General features: G+C 38.7%; 1 protein-coding gene across 5 annotated transcripts in view; it reads right to left on the minus strand.

Moving 5' to 3' along the window:
* Positions 1-18,870, minus strand: part of LOC120631615 (disheveled-associated activator of morphogenesis 1) — a 179,414-nt gene that overhangs the window by 85,384 nt on the left and 75,160 nt on the right. The gene's annotated exons all lie outside the window — the stretch shown is intronic.

The following is an 18,870-nucleotide window of genomic DNA, read 5'->3' on the forward strand; positions in this document are numbered from 1 at the left end:
CATACCTGAGAGTTCTTCATAACGTTCTCAAAGCTGTGTGGAGTCCACCAATCCGCACTGGGCAACCGTGGTGGACTTCTCCTGTGACCCGCGTCCTGTAGTGGTCCGGTAATGGGTTGATATGATGATGATGCCTTTGAGAACATTTTAGAGATGGACGTTTCCTTACGATGTTTTCCTTCATCGTTAAAGCAAGTGATATTAAATTTAAGCAATTTTAGAGGCGCGTGTCGGGGATTGAACTCCGTCCGTGAGGGAAGCCGAAGCCCTAAGACGAGGCTATCGCGCTAGGTTATTAAAAACTAGGTTTAGTAATTAAGTTGTTTTATAGAGTGAAGTAGGAATCTTAACCCCAGCGTGTTCTTAGTAAATTAACCGGTTTTAGAAGATCTCGTTAAGGCGTCTGCAGATATTGTTATTATCTCTAGCATATTATGAAAACTAAGCTTAATCTTATATCTTTGAACGAGCAATTATTTTATATATAATTGGAATCTCGGAATCGGCTCCAATGATTTTCATGAAATTTAGTATTCAGGGGGTTTCGGGGGCGATAAATCGATCTAGCTAGGATTCATTTATATTGGAATCTCAGTATCATTTATATTGGACATACGACAATTTTTTTAAGTCGACTCATTCGCGGACAAAGTCGCGCGGATCCGCTAGTTTGCTATAATCCGCGAAAATCAGGACAATCTGTATGGTGCAATTGAATACCTTTTCAGTCCCTATACTCCACACCAAACAGATCTCCGGAAAAGTACCCTCTACGCACGTTTTGCTCCGCAGCATCCTCAGAAGATTTTGTCTTTACAATGAATACTTGTTAAGACAATAACTCAAAAATTATTCATTGTTGTTCCAGCTTAATTTTTATAATATATCATGGAATTCCGCAAAGTAACGCCTGCTTCCATCCAATATTATCACTAACATTTGATAATAAACTTCTCTGAAGCAGCGCGGACTGTATACTCCCCACCAAATCCATCTGTCCTCAATCTCCCCTGGCGGTAAGTGAATATGCAGTCTTAGATGCGGGATAACCTGATATACCCTATTATCTGCCATACCCCTGTATGGCAGATAAATTATTTATTCCACTACAAGTTGACTACAATCTCACCTAGCGGTAAGTGACGATGCAGTCTAAAATGGTAGCGGTGTAACGTGTTAGGGGTACGGCAGTTATTAAACCTTTACCCTTAATCTAGTGGTAACTAGCCACGGCTGAAGCCTGTCACCAGATCAGATCAGAGAAAATCAGAAATGACAAATTCCCAAATCCCCCTGCCGGGAATCAAACCTGTGGCCAACTTAAAACCCCAGCGCTTACCGCTGCGCCAGGGAGGTCGGCAAATCCTCTACACTCCGAATCGGTCTCTACGCGGCATCGTACCAGAACGCTTAATACCTTGATGGCACCAAGCGACCACGTAACGGTAGCGCTAGTCCATTAAAAAAAAGCCATTAACAGAAAAACATAAGTTTCACCCTTGTTTGACCGGAAACAATTAGGTTCTATTTCCTTCAAATGCTTCACAAATTACAAGCAAAAACGCTTAAAGAATTCCCTTTAATTTCTTTTACTCGATCCAATAGGATGTAGAACTGGAATTTTCTACTTTCGTTTCGCTAAACTATTTTAATCTACATCAAGCAGCGCATCCATTGTGCAAGCGTCTTGCATGCAAGCTACATGCAAGTTGTGCAGCTTAAGTAGAGAACTGATACTATTTTAGAAGTGATAAGTTATTTTGGCGCACCGCGCACAGATTTTTCGGTAGGTAGCAAGTTAGGCTGAACCGTCCCGCTCTGCGGTGCAAGGCTTGATCGGGTGAACTTGGGACCTATATTACGAAAAAGTTTTCACTACTGCCGTGCGGTCCTAAGCACACACTCTTTTATTTTTATTTTTATTGAGACAAAAAAAAAAAAGCTTGGTTAGATATTGCGAGAAAACTGTGCGATTAAGTTATGCTCTATATAACATATCCTCTCAACCCTGAAAAGCCGAGCAAACGAAGTAATAAAAGCGCGGACGTGAGATGCAACCCGTGAATCTAAATACATTGATGAGATGATACAGAGGATTAAAGTATGTATGGGAAAACGGCGCACTGCTAGTAAGATGAATAATTTTATATTTGCAGGAACGCGCTGATCTTTGTTATAGGCTATTTATCATCAAGACACGACCACTAGGAGCTGAGCAAACAGGAAAAAGACAAGAAGAACACTGAGCGAAAAGTAGTAACTGTGCAGGCGGGCGATGCGAAACGGTGGGTGATACTGCGGGCCTTGGCTAGTGAATTTTAAAGATGCATAGATTTAACTATCATCGCCAGTATCTTTACTGTTAATTAAAACGTAGGAAGAGTGATAAAATCTTTGCTTAAATACGTAACACTCGTAATACAACCTCACCCTGTAATCTTTGCTAAAGGAAACGCTAAACTCTACATTCTCGTCTGAAGGTAACTGCCTCTCCTTAAGTAGCAATTTAATTAACATATCAATCATAGTCGTTACGGTGAGTACAGTAGTGAACTATAGGGTTGTCAGCAGTGGCGTGCACTGGGTTTCATACCAGGGTATGCATACAGCAGGAAAATGGCATAAAACGGCAGAAATCCTCCTCTTACACCAGTTATATGTAAATTTTAGGGTACGCAGTGCTTTTGTGCACGCATGAAGTGCACGCCACTGGTTGTCAGCCAGTTAGAAAATGAAAGACTACAATTGATTTCAGAGAGCGAAAATATATAGACATCATCATCATCAGTTCAACCAATAGACGTCTATTCCATTGCTGGACATGTGGTCTAGTATAATGGTCTTTTGTAAGGAATTTTATAATACTACTATCAGCGCGCGTGTACGTGTAGCGCTTGATGTCCCTCCAGCGCATTGAAACCCAAACGTACATCGGGACTTCGTCATATATGCCCCGCCCATTGCTGTTTTAGATTTGTTCAGCTATGTCGGTAACTCCGGTTCTTGTACGGATACCTTCATTTATGATTTGAGCACTTAGAAATGCTCCAAGCACAGCCGTCTTAATTTCCCGCTAAGAAATTTCTTTTGAGGCTCATAGTTAGAAATCCCATGTTGCGGAGCCATAAGCTATAACTGGCAACACGAATTCAAGAGAAAAAAAAATATAAAAAGTAGTACGTAAATACATTTTAATTTCTATAATGATTGCGGCACATACAGCAAAGTACTCTATTATTTTAAAGTACGGTCGGCAACCATACAATTATTATGAATTAGGCGGCTATTACAACTATTATACATATCTCAATGTCATGGTCTGTTGTGACCACAATCGAATAAAGACGATATACCTTGTTAATTTACGGGGATTGGGCGACCATTAACTTATTTATTAAAGTGAGAACGTCTTTACTCGCGATGAGCGATTTTTTTTAGAGGAACAACTTATGCGTTCGCATCACCGACATGCTTGTAACGTATAACACAGCGTATTAATGCCTGCGGCCTGTGTAGATGTACAGTGTGCACGCATATTCATACTAATGCATTGTATAATATACTCGACTGTAGTTATCATATGCGTGTTTGACTTTTTGGATGGGTATAATCTTGTGTAATCGCGTCACCGACTGATTCCGTTTATATTATTCCATAGTTTAAAGCTTCTGTCGGCAGTCATTATTGCTGACTAGGTATTTAGAATGCCTAATTTTTTTTTAATTTAGCTAATCTACTGTTGGTCTTTACTGTTTTAAGCAATTCAAATTTCACTTTCTTCAACGGTGGAGGAAAACATCGTCAGGAAACCTGCATGCCACAGTTCTACATAATGTCCTCAAAGGTGTGTGAAGTCCACCAATCCGCACTGGGCCAGCGTGGTGGACTACGGTCTTTAACCTTCTCATTGTGGGCCGGTGATGGGTTGATATGATGATGAGAATAGCTAAATTTTAATTAAATATCAACCCGTTCGTCAGAACCGTAGCAGTGCCTTAATTTTTTTTATTGGGCCTCAAAAATACTTAAAAATATTAGAAACGGTATGGCGCTGCTATCGGTATGTTACCAAATTGGATTAAAATATAATTTTAATGCGGCGCTGCTTTTCCGGACAGAAACGTCTGCCTGATGCGCATAATATACCTACATACAATATAAGTTATGGTTATAAACGTTACTAATTAGTTGATGGTTCTGATTAATGTAATATTGATAGTATGATGTGATATAATATTTAATAATTACATATGTAATTAATTAATTACATTTTGTATAATTTATCGATGCACAGATAATATTGCGTAGGTGTGTATAATCTTATTTCTTATGCTCATCTTAATTTGAAAGTTTTGTTGCCGGCCAACTTTTGCTATTGTATTAAAAAGTGTTAAAATATTAATGTTACACCAGCGTTAGCGCCGTATTTTATACCATAAATCAAAGAATAAAAGCTTTTAAGCCAATACAACTATTATTTTGATAAAAAAATTGTTATTTTATTCACTCGAGTTCTTTGCCCAACCTCGATAAAAATCAGAATCATAATTCTAAAACAAGAGCATCAATAATATTGATGTATGTAAGCCTACTGGTACATTATACAGTGTACAAAAATCTTTCAGCACTGACATAAATGCATGAGGGGTCATATTGCTTACGACATGTTTTGGCATTGAAATATATGCAATGAAAAGAAGGGAAGTATACATTTCAATGCACCCCAATTCTTTCCACCCCAGTATATAAGGCTTAACAGACAGGCCTTTGTTGAGGAAATGCCTTAAACTTTCCCCGGGATGAATGGAAAAAGAAATAATAATGTCAGCAGTTTGCATGCCCCACATAGAAACTGGTTGCGCCAAGTTATAATTAAGTCTTAAATAATAATTTAAAATTTCATTGGTGTTCCTATTCTCCCATATCCAACCTAAAACAGCACTGAACGATACTCCGTGAAGAGACTGGCGCCCTCATACGCCTCAAAAACACTAGAACGCAGAGCTGTCACTTAAATTAACGGAAGCAAACGATTAAGACGTTTGCGGACGACTTGCTTTCCGATTGCGAAAAGTAACGGGCAATACGAGTTTACTGGCTGCCTGAAAATAAGCCATAAAATATCATAATATACCTTAAAAGTTTCAATGAGATCCTTTTAAGCATAATTCCCATATTTATGTGTGTGCCGAAATATAACATAAGTGGTGGTGTTCGAGAAGAGAGGACTTCGTGAGGAATATTTGGATCAACGGACGGCGTGGTCCTACCCATGAAAAATAAGGTCAAGTAAGTGCTGTCTTCCTTGTGCTCTGATTCCTTGTATCTTTCTTTTGTACACCAATTTACCGCAAAAAATACAGTCCACTCATTCGAAATAAAAATCTTAAATAACTTAATATAACTTGGCGCATACATATTTATTTGGTTCCGTCGAGACGGATATTTACAGCATTTCCTTCATATTAACGTATTGAAGCATTAGTTTCCTTGTTAGAATACTTCTATAGGCTCTAATAATTGAAATAATATAATTTTAAATAAAATAGGTCATTGCGTCATCTATTTTCTTTGTCGTAATACTGGCATAAGCGGCATTATAGCATTGAGCTAGCTATTTCCCCAGTTAGACATACTAATTATCTACACATATTTATGTATATTTCGATAAATATTAGTGTATTTAAATTGAATTAACAATTAAAACAAATCTTAAAACTTGCAATTATTAATTATTGTAGTACCTTCGGTTGTGAAACATTTACTCAAGAGTCGTAAGACCTAGCATATAAGGTCGAGATTTGTCTATACGAACCTCTGGTCGATCGAACATTCGATATAACCCGACCACGCGTAATATCGAACGAAGCGCGCTTGCGCATATTATCCGCACTCCGCGCGACCTACTTAATTTACCAGTATATGATTGGCTATTAACCTATCATACTCACATAAAAATATAGGTATTTCGTGATCGTTAGATAATTGTCTCACTTACACTTTAGTAAAATGCCTCCTAAAGTAGATTCTAAAACTAGCGAAAGTGATAAGGAGATTCAGGATACTAAACTGTCTATCTTAATTGCTAAACGTGAAGCTATATTCGGTATCATGCAAAATGTCTTTGACTTATCTCGTGAACCCGATGTTCATACGAACGTTGAAAAAAGAGAACATTTTCTAGACGAATCTTCACAAATTGATTCATTGCGTTTAAAGTTCGAGTCTATTGTAGACGATTATAATACACGTTTATTAAACTTAAATTCAGATGCAAAACCTGATTACAAAAGTCTGTATGCTTTTGAGACTTTGTATAATAGGGTCAAACGAACTCATACAAAATGCTCAACTTTAAATACGACACCAGAAATACATAATGCGACCTCCGCGCTGCTAAAAGCCAAGCCGAAGCTAGCTCCCATATCGATATTAGAATTCGATGGTGACATTAAATCTTTTCAGATGTTTTATACGACCTTTAAGTCAGTAGTAGATAATAATCCATCACTCACAGATGCAGAAAAGCTATTTTATCTGTTACCGAAGCTGACAGGGAAGGCAAAAAGCGCAATCGCTGGAATTTCTCCGTGTGCTGAGAATTATCAGCTCATTTTACAAACACTCGTCAATAGGTTCGATGATAAACGTATGTTGACTTCCGCGTACCTACATGAATTATTTCGCTATAAGGGTTTTCAGACTCCCTCTGCGACTAACTTTGAAGATTTCATAGACCGGTTCGCTGGCGCAGTAAGCGCTTTAAAAAACCTAAAGTTAGATAACCTAGCTGATCTTATCATACTACATATAGCTACACAAAGGGTCGATACTGAGAGTGTACGCGCGTTTGAAATTAAATGCGGCAAGAATATACCTACTTTCGACGACTTTGTGGAATTTATCACAACACGCGCGAAGGTGTTTGAGCGTACGAATACGAATGTCACAAACCCTTCTAATACACGTCATAATAAAAATATAAAACATTTGAATAACGGGACTTCTGGCAATGCGCCGAAGTATCAGGCCTATATAAGCACGGTTGATAAGCCTACGTCCAAGTGTCTATGTAGAAATATAACACATGCGCATTTATATAAATGTGTTGACTTTAATAAATTATTAACTCCTCAAGAACGTTTTAAGTGCGTCAAGGAGAAGAATGCCTGTGTGAACTGCCTGTCTATAAAACATAAAGTCGGGCAATGTGAAGTCTCCCCGCACTGTTCGTGTGGTCAGAAACATAACAAAAGGCTGCACTTTGACCAGCGCGAGGAACATTCCCGCGCGCCTCAGTTGAATACCGTCATGCCGCCACCGAACGCACCTACCGTTACCGCGTCATCGCCCGTAGCGGATGATCGCGCCGACGTAGCACTGTGCGCTACGCGCGTAAGCCCGTCTACAAGCGCTACGCAGGTGTATAATAGCAATTTAATGAATCGTGTGGAAGACAAGCGAACTACTGTCTTATTGGCTACCGCACAAGTTGCTGTTTACGACTGTAATGGTGAACGGCAAGTTATACGTATATTGTTGGATTCTGCTTCGCAGGCCGATTTCCTCTCAAAAGAATGTTGTGATCGCTTGGGTTTGCAAACTAAATTCACAGAACGTACTATCGTGAAGGGGTTCGGTGGAATTGAGAAGGTTGTACAATCCAGCTCGGTTGACTTGACGTTTTATTCGCGTTTTGATGATAACGTTAGTTTTAATATCTCGCCACTTGTTGTTGATAAAGTGACAGACAAATTACCTACGGCTGTGATAGATACGGCAGTCCTATCACACCTTAAAGGTATTCCGCTTGCCGATGCGAGTTACGGCGTACCTGATAAAATTGATGCTTTAATAGGAGCTTCCCTATTTCCACATTTGCTTCTCCCCGACGACGTCCATACGTCACGTCGCGACCCGTCGGTGCCCGTTGCATTGCGCACGGTGTTAGGTCTGGTGTTCATGGGCAATGCGCCTACGATACCTACTATAAATACTCATACGGCCTTGACATGTTGTTTCGTTCAAGAGCCTCCTGCTATTGACTCTTTAGTCAAGCGTTTCTGGGAACTTGAAGAACTTCCTTCCGCTTCCATTCAGAATCCTGATGATAATGAATGCGAAGACTTCTACACTTCGACTACTGTCCGAGATCCCGATACGGGCAGATACGTTGTCGGCCTGCCATTTAAAGAGGATCTATATTCCCTAGGGAATTCTTTGGACATAGCTAAGAAACGTTTCATCTGCCTCGAAAGAAAGCTTGAAGCTTCGAATAAATTGAGGTCGGCATATGATGACGTCATAAAAGGTTATCTCGCGAAAGATTATATTTCTCCCGCGCCTTCATATGATTCTAAAGATCCCGTTCCGATTTACGTGATGCCACACACGGGGATTTTACGTGAAGACAAACTCTCGACGAGACTGAGATTAGTCGTCGATGCTTCTTGTCGTTCTAGTTCTGGAAAGGCACTGAACCATCTGCTACATTCCGGTCAAAATTTACAGGGAGATCCTTTTAAAATAATTTTGAATTTTCGTCTGCATGCAGTGGCAATGACAGCCGACTGCCGAGAACAGTTTCTACAAATCGTTATGCGCGAAGCTGATCGTCGCTATCAATGCTTCTTATACCGCTTTAATCCACAAGACCCTCTTGTGCTATACCAGTTCAATCGAGTCTGTTTCGGTCTCACTTCCAGTCCCTTCCATGCACTGCGCACGGTAAGACAGCTGGTGAATGACGACGGCGCAAAATATCCACGAGCGAATAGCATTGTGCTACCCGCGCTTTATATGGATGACGTAGCTTTCTCGCTTCCAAGCGAACTAGAGGCAGTCACTGTGTCGCTGCAGATGATCGATCTTTTTAAGGGTGCACAGTGGGAATTAGTTAAGTGGAACAGCAATTCTCGCGAGGTCTTAGATAACCTTCCTGCGTCCCACAAACTTCCGACTGAAGTGGAGTTTGACAAAACCATGCACCATAAAATACTTGGTCTGCATTGGTATACTGGAAATGACGCTTTCTATTTTAAAATTTCTGTGCCCGACGATGTGACATGCACTAAGCGCTCCATCTTGTCGACTGTTGCCCGTCTGTGGGACATAATGGGCTTCGTTGCTCCCACAGTCGTGTATGCCAAAATATTAATTAAAATGCTTTGGCAATTAAACCTTGATTGGGACACTGTAGCTCCACCACACATCATTAAGATGTGGAGACAGTTTTGCGATGAGTTGCCAGCTCTAAATAAGCTACACATACCGCGTCATGTGGGCGTGACAACAGACTGTGAGGTCACTCTCCTGGGACTATCAGATGCTAGTCTCGCAGCGTATGGTGCTGTCGTTTATTTACACGTTAGCTCCCCTACTGGTAACACTGTGCGTCTTGCTTGTGCGAAAAGTAAAGTTTCGCCGACGAAACCTCATTCAATTGCTCGTCTCGAACTATTAGGTGGCGTCCTACTGTCGAAATTGCTTCGTACAGTACATGACACTTACTCTGAGCGTATCCCAATCAAGGCTACATATGCATTTCTCGATTCCAAAGTCGCCCTATATTGGATAAAAAGTTCACCGCATAGATGGCAGACTTTTGTCGCGAATCGCGTTGTACAGATAACTGAGAATATCTCACCAGACAACTTTTATCATTGCCCTGGCACTGAGAACTCTGCTGATATTCTATCGAGAGGTGTAACTCCTGAGAAGCTTCTCTCACACCCTCTGTGGCTGCATGGTCCACCATGGGCATCAATGCATCCGTCTCAGTGGCCACTCAAAACTCTAGAGGGAGAGTCTATTGAAGACGTACCCGAGAAGAAGGTTCTTATACACACTGTGCGTAAACCTATACTCCCGAACGACTTACACGAGCTTGCTCTCCGTTTTTCTTCGTGGAGCAAACTTCTACGTATAATTGTATACATTTGTAGATTTGCTAAATTACTGCCTCGTCGCGGCACTAGTGCAGTTACCGCTGACGACTTAAATTTCGCAGAGAATAGAATGCTTCGCGCTCTGCAAAATCAGCATTTTGCTGAAGAATATTCTCTTATTAAAAATAATAAAACATGTTCACCGGCATTTAATCGCCTAAGACCATTTATTGATGATGGACTTATCCGCGTTGGCGGTCGTCTCGCCAACTCTGGACTTAGCTTTGAAAAAATACATCCGGTTATATTGCCTCGCAATGGCCACGTGGTAAATATAATCATTGATTATTACCACATTAAACATTTACATGCTGGACCCGAACTCCTAATGGCCCTGCTTCGTCAGAGGTACTGGATTCTGTCGGCACGCCGTATTGTCAGGCAAAGAGTACATATGTGCAATACTTGCTTTAGATTTAAACCGCGTCCAACCATTCCGCTGATGGCGGATCTTCCTGATATACGTACACGTCCAGCGTTGAAAGCCTTTAGTTTCACCGGCTGCGATTATGCAGGCCCTATACCATACGTTCCTGTACGTCGCCGTGGCGTACACAGTGAGAAAGCTTATATTGTGCTGTTCACGTGTCTCACTACGAGATCTACGCACATTGAGGTTGCTACCTCACTCAGCACCCCCAGTTTCCTCGCCGGGTTTAAAAGATTCCTATCACGTCGTGGTCCTGTTCAGGTGCTGCATAGCGACAATGCTAAAAACTTCCAGGGTGCTGCTTCTTACCTTCGGGACCTCTATAAACTTCTAAGAGAAGAATATTACCCGAAGCTAGAGCAGGAATGCGCTGAAAATCGCATAACTTGGAAATTCATCTGTCCCAATTCCCCACACTTTGGAGGTTCATGGGAAAGTATGATCAAGGTGACTAAGACGATCCTGTTCAAGGTCATAGGGCAACAGCTCCTTTCTTATGAGGAACTTTGCACTGTGCTCATTCAGGTCGAATGTCTTCTCAATTCGCGTCCGCTAACAATACTAAGCTCTGACCCTGCCGAACCTTCGGCTCTTACTCCAAGTCACTTCCTACATACTGCGCCTCTATTCTCCTTGCCTGCGCCTGATGTCAATCCAGACAAAATTAACTTGGTTGACAGGTACTCGTTAATAGATAAAATGGTCCAATCGTTTTGGAATCGTTGGAGGATGGAATATTTGCACGGATTGCAAGTTCGTTTGAAATGGAATACGCCTTCCGTACCTATTACGCCGGGAACTGTCGTCGTAGTTATAAATGACAACGTACCGCCTCTGGCTTGGCCTCTAGCAGTAGTAGAGAAAGTGCATCCCTCGAAAGACGGCGTCATACGCGTAGCGACCGTTAAAATTTCCGGGAGAACTTACGTCCGTCCGGTCGTTCGCTTATGCCCTCTTCCGACGCAATAAGCGTAACAATTATAGTTTCATAATTTAGTACTAAGTAGCTCATACGTTAAGACTTTATTCTCTTTTATAATAATTCTACAAATAATTAATATTTTTAATATACTTTCGTAAATATACACATACTTATATGAAATACGCCCATGCGCAATACGCGTTCTTAAAAGAGGCAATTCTACCTCATACCTTATGAGAGCTTTTCTTAAAGGTGACCCTTTAAGGGCGGGTGGATGGTTGCGCCAAGTTATAATTAAGTCTTAAATAATAATTTAAAATTTCATTGGTGTTCCTATTCTCCCATATCCAACCTAAAACAGCACTGAACGATACTCCGTGAAGAGACTGGCGCCCTCATACGCCTCAAAAACACTAGAACGCAGAGCTGTCACTTAAATTAACGGAAGCAAACGATTAAGACGTTTGCGGACGACTTGCTTTCCGATTGCGAAAAGTAACGGGCAATACGAGTTTACTGGCTGCCTGAAAATAAGCCATAAAATATCATAATATACCTTAAAAGTTTCAATGAGATCCTTTTAAGCATAATTCCCATATTTATGTGTGTGCCGAAATATAACATAAGTGGTGGTGTTCGAGAAGAGAGGACTTCGTGAGGAATATTTGGATCAACGGACGGCGTGCTCCTACCCATGAAAAATAAGGTCAAGTAAGTGCTGTCTTCCTTGTGCTCTGATTCCTTGTATCTTTCTTTTGTACACCAATTTACCGCAAAAAATACAGTCCACTCATTCGAAATAAAAATCTTAAATAACTTAATATAACTTGGCGCATACAGAAACGAAACGTATAATTGGCACTCGAGACAGATTTTCTTTTTACATATAGATTTTCATAAAAAGAGACTCGCTAAATTCATTAGACACAAGAGATATTGAACGTAGTCGCAAATAAAGAGACAAAAATCATTCAAATAAAAGTTCAAGGATACACAGCTTCTAAAATTCAGTCAGTTCAGTATCTAACTGCATTTTAGAAGTATCTTTCTTATTGTTTTTATATTCAAAATTCATGTATTTGAAGTAGAAGAAGCCATAAGCACTGTTGAAACGTCAAGTCTGTCTTTTTTTAGTGATAGAGTCACTACAAATAGACTGGTTCGGAAGGCAGATTCTACCGAGTAGAAGCCGGCAAGAAAATCAGCAGTTGCTCTTTTCCAACATCAACTATTTACATTTTATATTTTATTCTGCTGTCCAACAACGTTATAATTCATCATTCATTTATTGAGTAAACTGTGTACATATCATAAGGTCTTATCGGCTAAATAATAACCAGTTTAATTGTACCTAATTATTTCTGACTCTTTTCAGGGAATCAACTGATTAAGCTAAATCATGTTTCTTCATCTATTTTGAAATCGAACTATAGATAGATTATATCTTATTCTCACGTCAATTATAATTTCAAATTTATGTTCACAAATATATCCAGCTTGTGGAAAGATTTGAATAAACTACAAATTGTTACTTTAATACATCAGTAGCCTATACAGGTCAGTGCTGGGATAAAGGACTCTCCCAGCGGGAGGATCTACCCATAATCACCACGCCGAAGGCGGACGGTCTGGTGATCGCAGTAAATGGTGGTATTAGCGTAGAGGTCGCTGCTGCCCTGTTCTCCGTTACATTCCCTAAATCGCCTCGTACGAGAGTTATAGGGGGGTGATAACTGTATTATGATCTATTATGAAAATTGAGCTTAATTTGCTATACTCTGCGAACAGCAGGAGAATCTGTATGGTGTAATTTATAATTACTTCAATCCGTATACTCCACACCTACGCACGTTTCGCTCCGAAATCGGAGCATACTATAATTGTTAAAACTTAACAATTATTCATTGTAAAGTCAACATCTCTTGAGGATCATCACCTGCTGTTCGCGGAGTATAGCAAATTAAGCTTAATTTTCATAACATATTATGGATTTCCGAAAAGTAACGCCTGCATCTATTCAGTATATAGACCTGCCGTCATCACACGGCACTTTGATACATTTCATATTAAATTACGATTTTGTCGTCGATTCTATTTTAAAACATACCATATTAAAGTAACGTATGTCGCTTATTGTTTAAGATTGTTTTAGTGTCGCCTTCTTAGTTAACGTAAAAGGATGTTTACGCTGTGAATCACCGGAAAATTTTGTATTCAGATAAAAGATAAATTTGACGACCGTAATATGTGTTATCACGGTGTTTTATCGTTCGCTTTATTTGTGTTGTGCGTGCATTCTTTGGTAGAAAATGCATCTTACAGTACGTACATGGCTTTATTAGCTTTTAACTTACCGGTGTTACTGCATACAGTTTTTAATAGAATAAAGGAGTTTCTTAATGTTTATGTGTTGTGTTGACGTTAATGTTTTTGTTGTCGAATTTAATTTTACTCGATACAAATTACAGTTTTTCTTTTAACTTACATTTGAATACTAGTCAGAAACGTGTATAGGTAAATAAATACTTCTAATATTTATCTGTATAAAATAGGTATTTATGTATATTATTATTTTTAATGTACGAGATGTTTCTGGAAGAAATCGCTTCGAGCGATAAGGCCACCAAATTTTATCCCTTAGTCTATGTTTATATCACTAGAACTACTTTTTTCTTTGGTGTACAATAAAAGTGTATTCATTCATTAATTATTCATAAAAACATTCATCAGTTATCTTAGTACCCATAACACAAGCAACGCTATCTTTGGGGCTAGATGGCGATGTGTTTACTGTGTAAAAACACGCGTTAAAAGTGATACTTCTTTATAACAAGATAAAAATCTTTTTCATTTTTTTTATGTTTTGCCTAATTCCAAAAGGTATTGTTTGAATTATTGTAAGTCAACTATCAAACCTTTTTAAAAAACTAAAATGTTGACTACAACTAACTTCATGGTGTTGGTTTTTGTGACGGTGTGCACGCACATAATAAAAAATTATCTCACCATTTTTCCCTAAAGCGCCAAAAGAAGTTTAACTTCAACGACAAATCAATCTTAAAAAAAAAAGGTTTCAAGCCAATAGCAACCAAATAGAATTAATATATTCAAGTTATGTGGGAACAAACGGCATGTCTCCTCGCGTCAAGCCTTGTTGTCTGATAAATTGCGATTGTCAATGAAGCGAGTGTCTCGAAGTATGACATAGCTGTTCTGAAGCATGCGGAAACGGCCCAAGTGGAGCGGGCGCAACCGTTCTAGTGTCGGGCACTCGTCATCGGCCAGAGATGGCGACTGGCGATGGACGAGAATATGTGACTGAATATATCCCGTATGTAATAAAGGAAATACAATGTTTAAATGAAAACCGAAATAATAATACACAGGCTTTAGAGGTACATTATGTATTGTATTGGATAGAAGCAGGAGTTACTTTGCGGAGATCCTTGATATATTATGAAAATTATACAAACCTAAAAAATACTAAACCCTCGGCGCACTTGCTGCAATGCTGCTTAAGCTGAAAAAAGCTGACTTTGCAATAATTGAAAAAAATTTTCATTGTAAAGTCAACTTTTCCTGAGGAAGCTCCGGTTTCGAAGTGAAACGTGCGTAGAGGGTATATTGTCGAAGATCTGTTTTGTGTGGAGTTTAAGGATTGAAGAAATGATAAATTACACCACAAAGATTCTCCTGCTTTTCACGGAGTATAGCAAATTAAGTTAAATTTTCATAATTATGTACTGTCTCTGTTATCTGTGAAACCGAAAACTAACAGTTTTTGAGTAAACCAATACCTATGAAATTTATAAGAGAGAAGTAGGTAGGAAATTACTATTATTCTTAGAACGTGGACGTTGGTATAGAAGTGGCGACCCCGCGCAAAGGGTAGTCTTTATGGACCCCACAAAGACGTCAGACGGATTCGAGTGACTGTGGCACCGAACCGTGGAGTGTAGAAACCCTTTAAATTTCTATCAGATCAGGTTTATAAAAACAGGAATTATGCAACATTCAATTTACATTATTAAATATTATATAATCCTCGATAACAGACGATCGAGATTATTTTGACTTTTTCCGCCTGATTTGAAAATATCGGTGGCAGAGTCACAGAAAATAATAATTACAACAGCAAATAATTAAGTCATTTAGCAGTAAAAATCTCTGAAATTCAAATTGTATGAAAAGTTAAATATAGTAAAATGACATTATTAATGCCCGTAATTAATGCAATTAAAAGCGTTCAGTTTATGTGAATTTGTAGTAATCAGGTATAATCTTTACTTTACAAGGCAAAGACGTATAATGCGCTTAGTGCTTATATTTACGCCCACATAACCTAAGGACCTCGCTTTTCTCGGTCAAAATAATAAATGCATAATAATTAACAAGATTACACTAATTCTAGGACAGCAAAAATTCCTAGCTATATTAATGTCATACGAGTAGTAATTTACTTGTCTACTAATACATAATGAAGTGGTATTTGTATTCGCGCCAACCAATATGTATATTAACATCGAAGGCGTATTACCTAAGGCATTACGATGTCAAAGGCCGTAATTACATAAATTACGTAGAATTACATATACCTACCGCATCTGTGTCCCAGTTATTGTGTCACTGAAGCGCTTCCCCTGGCGGTTTCTGTGTTCCTGTGGTTTTAAGTGGGCCATTTGGGAATTAATAATTTCTGAATTTTCTCTAATCCACGTTACCACCCTACCGACAAAGACGTGCCGCTAAGCCATATACAGTAAGATGGCGTATAATAACCGATGAGGGGTATAGGTTTAATATAATTGCCATACCCCTGATAGGTTAGTCCGTTACAATCTTAGACTGCATCATCAAATACCAGCAGGTGATATTCCCGTCGAGGGCTAACTTACAGAAGATAAAAAAAGTGATTTGAATTTACATCTAGGTATACTTGTACTTTCAAATATTAAAAACTATTGCCGGATTAAATTTTATCTCATTTTACTTTATTATTTTTTATGCTGGACCAAGCAGATGGACCAACTGAAGGTAAATAGATAAGAATCGCCTATAAACAGGGCGCCTATAAACATTCCGCAGGGCATGCAATGAGCATGAACCTGAGACGTAAATTTGAAGCCTCATAAGATGAGTGTGTAATTATAGCTTCATCCGCGTTTGTTTTTGGTTTTTTAAAAGTCCCACTTTTCCCGGGATAAAAACTATCCAGTACGGGGTGGAGTGCGAGCTATCTCTGTGCTTAATTTCATTATAATCGGTGCAGCAGTTAAGCCCAACACAGAGGTTGAAACTAGTTTACCGTTATCTAAAAATACTGAAATAACTGACTGAAAATGCAAAAAAAAAAGCAATACCATCGCATGAAGCTGTCGATACGGAAGGCGGGCAGTTAAACTTCAAAAATAATTTCATCTGGCACAAAAGCGGACAGATGTAATCAAACACTACCGAAAAATAAAGAATGCCTGCCATTGTCTTAAAAAGAAATCATCTTACGCAACGGTGAACTCATCACTGTTAAACAAATCAAGCTGTATGACCGCATGCTCGTGAAGTTATGACGACTGTTAATCTTAATGAGGCGTGTAAAAACAAAGTAAAAGTTGTTATTGAGATGACAGATTTGATTATACTGTTGACTGATGAAGGTTTCCTTTGAGAGTCACTTCCGTGAGCCGAAAAGCGAGATGATATGGAGAGATAAGGTGATCGTTGATCTCGAAGCTGATGATACTTTCAAATTAAAACTTTATAAGGTTAAGTTTTTACTTAAAAGAATTACGACATTTTTACTTGTCTTCAAACTTAAGGGTAAGGCTTTTTGTTGGAATTGAAACTAATAATCAGAACGGACAAAACCTTGTGCACCATCTTTACTGTTGAGCTATTGAGGCTTCAAATGAGGTAATTGAATTTGAGTGACAACTGGCTGTTATAAATTGCCTTGAAGAAGAAGAAGAAGAAGAAACACTTTATTGCACGTATAACATACAGGAAAAGAAACAGTAAGGAGTATACAGTACACAATGTAGACATGCAAAGGCAGCCTAGCAATCTCTTACAGGCAACCTTTGTAGATAGGACTTACAGCAAGAGAACGGGATAGTGCCAAGAGTGTTGATAGATACACATAAATACCAAAATGAAAAGATTCGCCTTGAAGTTAATTATGTAAATGTAGAAAATACATGAAGAAAACTAGTATTTAAATTAAAACCCAGACAAGACACAATGCAAAGCTTGCTGTAGCTCCAATAGAAGAGATAATAATTTGCGGGGAAAAAATATTTCATTTATATTCTATCATTTATTGTTTTTTTTTTATTCTCTTAACAAAGCTTACGAAAAATTAAAAAAATACGATTAAAAATTTATAAAAAAAAAAAACTCCCTTCGCTTGCGGGGCTTTTGAATACCCAAGCAACCGGCGGTCAGGGCTCCAGAGTGAGGAACCTCCTCACAATACGCGCCGTTTCATAATTATTAGTATCTTTGAAAACCGTTTTACTGTGGTTTAAGCTCGTCCGGGGAAGTTCTTTCGCCATACTTATTTCTGCAGCAACGCAGCATTGTTGCAACGCTGTGTTCCGGTGTGAAGGGCGTGGTTTCCGGTGTCATTACAGGCACATGAGGCTTAACACCTACGCCTCAAATTGGTGGGAACAAGGGGGCATGTTGCAGGACGTGCTCCTTGCATGCCCTGTGAAGTTTTGCTTTGTTTATAGGCGATGATTTCCAACTTACCATCAGTTGGGCCATCTGGTTGTTCCCTCGATTATTACCATAAAAAAACAAGGGGGAAGCCTTCTTTTCTATAATATTGAAATCGTAATTAAGCAAAAAAATTATTTTGTAACGGAAATGTAACTTATTTGCCTGTAAACCGTGAACTTGCCAAATCAAAGAATACATTAAATAGCATTGCAACAGAGGCACTTAACTATTTCTTAGACTAATTAGTGGTCTGTCTTCTTACGATATTACTTGACGTGACTTAATATGTCTACGAAGTTGAGACACGATACATTTAAAATAATCATGTATTACAAAATTTAATTATAAAACACTAATTTCATATAAATAACCAATTTCGAAAATACTAATCGATTATTGCGAAAATTTTAACATGCGTCGGCTACATTCACAAACATTGCGGCTACATTATTCAGATAGATTGACAAACAGAATGAATATTTTAATTTAAATTTGCAATACAATTTCGAAATGCAATTCAAACTATACTAAGCGATACCTCTGAATTTGTATTTATATCCAAACTATTGCATTTAAAGACCCTAAGGGATTGAAATGTTTTGACTCTCCTTCTATAATCTATAGCATAAGCACGTGAAATGCAATATTTAAACGATTAGGTACCACCCAAGGATTAAATCGTGTAAACCTTGCTGATTCACTCAAATTAAAGAGAAAGCATAAAAAAGTTAACCTTAATTTGTTGCGATGTATGCCATACCATAGCGTCAAGTTCAGAAAGCTCATTTTTGTATTCATCATATCAACCCATTACCGGCCAATTACAGGGTACGGTACCACAATAAGGACTT

This window comes from Pararge aegeria, chromosome 18 (genome assembly GCF_905163445.1).
Source record: "Pararge aegeria chromosome 18, ilParAegt1.1, whole genome shotgun sequence".
In the NCBI taxonomy this organism is placed as follows: Eukaryota; Metazoa; Arthropoda; class Insecta; order Lepidoptera; family Nymphalidae; genus Pararge; species Pararge aegeria.